We start from the raw sequence: 5,409 nt of genomic DNA, 5'->3' as shown, positions 1-5,409 counted from the left end.
TAGAAGATTTTTTTGAAGATCTTTAATTAGTTGTTTCAACTCCTGAATCTCAGTTGAGGTGTTAGTTTGTTCCTTTGGGCAATATCTTCATGTTTCCTGGTATGGGTGGTTTTTTGCTATCTAGGCAACCTATTTTCTTGATTAGTTTATTCTGGAAGATTTCTTCTCTCTTTTGCCTAGGGTTTTCTTGTTGGTTGTCTTTGACCTCTATCTTTTCTTTGTTTCTCTCACTGGCCAGTTATCAGATTGGCTCTGCCCCCTAGACTTCCCCGCAAAATCAGGTGCCCACCGTGGCCTGCCACAGGGATGGGAGGTTGACTTCTGGATTTTGAAAGTGGTGTTCTAACCATCCAAGGCAGTATTTATTTATCCATTGTTTATAATCCAGAAACAAATGGGTTCATCATCCAGAAACAAATAGTTTCAATCCATAGACAAATGGGTGCTGATATCTTTTCTCAAAAAGGATCTCCACCAAATTATAAAATGCAACCACCCCATCCAGAACACTTCATATTCTACAGCAATTACACTTTCTACTCCTAATATTTCATGAGTTCCCCAACTTCACTGATTCTCCTGAAGCCATCTGAATCTAAAAGAAGTGATACAATAGGTTTAAACACCTCCAGGACTCCTTCCTACAGGGGTTCAGGGTACAGGAGAATGCATAAGTGTGCCTCAGCACCACCTTTCAGTACAACCACTCTTGCCATGCATGTGGTCCCTTCAAAATTATGGAGACAATGGGACTTCACTTGCCTCCTTTCTGTTTCATTTTATCCCAATAGCACTCACCCAGAACTCCATTATAAATATCAGAAGCCTAGAATATGGAGTGAGACTGTTTCCCAGAAGGACTGTGTTACTGAGGATCCCATAGCTGCAGTTCCCAGTTCACTGGAAAGGAAATGGGTCAGGAGAAAAAAACCTCTACCTCTATAAGGTCTCCAGGAGATTAATGCTCAAAAGAGCAAGTGTCCATGTTCATCTCTTCCTCTGACTCTTCCCAAGAATTATGGGCCATCCCCAGTAGTTCTTACTCCCATACCAGCTAGGGCTTCTCAATCACCAGGAGGAAGATCTGACAAAATATATTCCAGCTAAAGATCTATCACAAGCTAATATCAGTGTCAGATAATTAGGAAAACTGAAATGAGCTCATTCTTGTTTGCTTGTTTACTTAAGAGCTCACATTAGCCCAAATGATTTAGATAACAACATTCATCTTAATTCATGAATTATTAAAACCTTAGATTGAGTCTTAGTAAACTTGTAGGAATAATATTTCAATTTGGTATTGTTTGCCATCAAAGCAGATCTAATGGAAAGATATTTTATGATCGTACATTTTTAATAAAGGTGTTGTTTTTATTATAATAACATTGAAAACAATCCCTCCAAATAAAGTGGCCTTTGTTATGTTAACTAAAAGACCCGTTTTTCACAGTAACAGAAACTATTCTGACTCCTTGATTCTTATTCCTGCATTAGAAAAAAAACTATATTAGATATCATCTTTTGAAGAGATGGATCCCTGATGAAATGCATGCAAATATCATAGTCAAGCTAATGCTGAAAATGACATCTCAATAAGGGACTGATGTTGTCAAATAATAGTCAACTGTTTTTCACATCAGTAAAAAAAGTAAAACACAAATTGCTAACTGCAAGAGAAAATAACTCTGATTTATCTTCCATTGATTGCATCATGCAAGATAATTGCTAATCAGTATATTCGTTTCTTTGCCAATGCAAAAAAAGAAATTTATCATTTAAAAATTCTTAGAGTATACTTTGGTGCACAGAAAGGTGCATTTCTGTTGGAGTGGAATTCAGGGTCATAGGGTATGTGTATGTAGAAAGGGCCAAACAATTTTTCATAACAATTGTATCATTTTATACTTTTGCCAGCAGTGCATGAGAGTTCTAGTTGCACCACATCCTGGTCTTTCTTTTGAGCTGGCATTGAGTGTCTTTAATTCAGTCATTCTCTAATGGCTATTAAGGCTTAGACACTTTTTACAGGTTTAATGGTCATTTTATTATCATTCTTGGTGAATTGCCTTTATACGCCTTTTTTTCACCTTGTTGGGTCGTCTGTCTTGCCCCAGGACAATAGGCAAACTGGAACAAATGGTCACCTTTTCCATGCTGGGTATATGTAGACTTTTAAACTCAAACCTACTTCAAAATTATTAGGCTTAAAATAAATATCTGGTTTTTTTCCTGTTAATTCAAAGTAAGCCCCAACTTGCTTTTTAGTAGAAGGGCTTGCATCACTATAAACAACACACATTCACACAGCTCCCTGCGCCCCGATGGGGCTTAGTCCTGGTTCTGGTTTCCACAGCTCAGGTTTGCTCCAATCTTTCTGATCGGCTGAAAGTTCCACAAATGGGGATTTTCTGCAAACGGCCCTTGGCTTTAGTCCGGAAGCTGCGGGCGCCTTGAGAAGGACCACTGCAGCTCGTGACTCGCCCCGGTGGGGACTGCTTGCGGGACAACCCCGCCAAGGAGACCCGGACCCGGCAGGGCGAGCCCGGCGCGCCGCGCTCCACACCGCTGAGCCCCGAGCAGTTGGTCCGGATCCTGAGGAACCAGGCGGCGGCCCTGCTGAGACTTGGGCAGCTCGCAATGCGCCAGGGGGTTTTGGTGAGAGTTGGGAGAAGCAACTCAGCGGAGAGCTTGGGAAACCTTATTTCATAAAGAAGAAAGAAAATATAACACTGTCAATGCACCCCCACACCAAGTCTTCACATGGACCCAGAAGTGTGACATAAGAAATGTGAAAGTTGTCATCCTTGGACAGGATCCGTTTTACGGATCCAATCAAGCTCATGGGCTCTGCTTTAGCGTTCCAAGACCTGTGCCACCTCCACCCAGTTTGGAAAACATATATAAAGAACTGTCTACAGACATAGATGGTTTTGTTCATCATGGTCATGGAGATTTATCTGGGTGGGCCAAACAAAGTGTTCTCCTACTCAATGCTGTCCTCGCCGTTCAGGAGCATCAAGCCAGTTCTCACAAGGAGAAAGGTTGGGAGCGATTTACCAATGCAGCCGTGTCCTGGATGACCGAGAACTTGGGTGGCCTTGTCTACTTTGGGGCTCAGGCTCAGAAGAAGGGTGCTGCCAATGACAGGAAGTGGCACCTTGTGCCTCAGCGCAGACAGCTCGTTCTTCCCCGTTGTAGGCGTACAGAGGATTCTTTGGCTGCAGACATTTTTCTAAAACCAATAAGCTGTTGCAGAGGTCTGGCCAAGAAGCCCACCAGCTGGAAGGAGTTGTGATCCTGAACTAAGAGGGATGGTTTCCATCGATGTTTTTTGAGAAGCTGCTTTTGAAGAATTTATCAGTTGTGAAGTTGAATTGAAAAAATAATTTCCCTAGTAATTATTAAGCATGCTGTGTAAGGGAAAACCGCGTTAACAGCATAGCCATGAACCAGGCTGCCCAGGAAGGGCAGTTCTATCTAGCCAGAAACAGCAATGGCTGTCGCTGGCTGGGCTGCATGGCTTTAGCCTAAAATATGCTGCCTGCGAAATTCCTGTAAAGCCAAATACTGGGTCAAATATTCCTCTTTTCAGTCCTTTCAACTCTCTTACCTTAGGGTAAAGGAGGGAGAATATGTACCTTCTTGGTACAGCCAACAGTTTGGTTCCTGCTGCTACTTATTTTTACCTGGCAGATGAAATTTTAGGTTTATAAGGCACTTGGTGTTCTTATTTAGAAGGACCTCCCTGGGCCCAGCCCTGCCTTATATTCTCAGCAGTTACACAGCCCACTGATTTTTTTTTTTTTTTTTTTTTTTTTAATATGGCGGTTACTGCTTTTCTTCTACGTTTATACCACATTAGGATTTTTAAGGCAGCATAGATTGCCAAATGCTGTTTTCTATGGACAAAATCAGTTTGGGACATTTTTTTTTTCTGCAACACTGGAGACTTTAACTTTTTTCAAAAATTTTTGTTTTTATCCTTTGTTTAATAGACAATCCTTATTAGTTGTGCACCTCCATCCTTGTTTTGTTAGAGATGATGTTTTGTTGTTTACTTGGTTAGAGAGTTAACCCTGTGTGAGTTTGGTAATAAAAGATTGTTGAAGTTTCAAAAAAAAAATACATTCACACTGCGTAGCTTTGAGAAATGACTGGTATGAGAACTGCAACATGACTAAATGTTGAGCCAGGTAGGCAGATTCTTAATGTTTAAACCTGTCATGGGTTCCTAACTATTATGAGAGGCCCAAAACATTCCTAAAAATATAAGGTGGAGGCAGTTTGCTTTATCAGAGCTGTTAGAGATAGGTGGTGGGAAACAATGACTTGACCGAGCTACTTGAGATAGGAGACAAGAATATTAAGGATTGTGCTTGAGTAAATACAGATGATCTCTAAACCTCTCTCCAAGGCAGATGGTAACTACAGGACTTCTGACTGGGAGAGGAGAGGAGAGGCTGAGTTCTGCTAACAGTAGCCTCCTGGATCCTTCCAACTTCCTTTTCTCTGATTAAAATGAGGCAAATATGCCAAAAATATCAGAAGAAACACCAACTTATTAGCTTGCTTGGGAACACTCACATTCCCTTCTCTCTCGTAGGTACTCTTTTATTTTAGATTCACATACATACTTGAAAAATGTATATTTTGTATGTGGGTGTTTTGTTGGTTTTTTTTTTTTTTTGCACAAATATTATGCTATAGATCAAATAGGTTTTGACCAACTTATTTGTGATGCTGCTGACATTTTAATATCTTAACAGTTGCCAATCTGGTAGATAAACAAGAGTATATCATTCTTCTATTTTATTTTGAATTTATTTAATTATGAGCATCATAGAGCATCTTTCCAATATTTATTGGTCACTTTCAACCTTTTCTGTAAATTGTCTATTCATGTACTTTAACCATTTTTCTATTTTTATTTTTCATTGAGATCTCCATACTGACTTATTAGAGTTCCTTTACAAAGAAAGAAATTAGTATTTGTACAGTTACAATGTTAGCTATATGTATTACATATTAATTTCTGTTTATCATGTGGTTTTCCTACTATGTCTATCTTATATTGCATGTAGTAAAATGCATACTTTTTTTCGTTTATGCCTTCTGAACCCATACATTTTTTGCTGTGATGCATTCATAAATTATATGGCTGTGTTTTCTTTTCTTTCCTTCTTTTGGGTTGGTTGAACCTCTCTGTAATAAGAATTAATCATTTTAATCTCATGAATTTTTTACTCTATTTTATTATCTTGCCACATATCCATTTTTGAGATTGTCATTCAGTAAATATTAACTGAGATTCTACTTTATGCCTAGGCCTGTGCTAGAAATTGGAAAGGTGAAAAACCACTAGCTGAACTATAGATACATAGTCAAATGCAATTTATATTGGACCGTTAA

General features: G+C 39.3%; 1 pseudogene; it reads left to right on the top strand.

Moving 5' to 3' along the window:
- The first annotated feature begins 2,397 nt into the window (after positions 1 to 2,397).
- On the top strand, positions 2,398 to 3,295 carry LOC119535138 (annotated as a pseudogene).
- The last annotated feature ends 2,114 nt before the right edge of the window (positions 3,296 to 5,409 follow it).

Source organism: Choloepus didactylus, chromosome 5, assembly GCF_015220235.1.
Source record: "Choloepus didactylus isolate mChoDid1 chromosome 5, mChoDid1.pri, whole genome shotgun sequence".
NCBI lineage: Eukaryota > Metazoa > Chordata > Mammalia > Pilosa > Megalonychidae > Choloepus > Choloepus didactylus.
The sequence above is the reverse complement of the archived record's forward strand: the minus strand, read 5'-3'. Positions and strand labels throughout refer to the sequence as shown.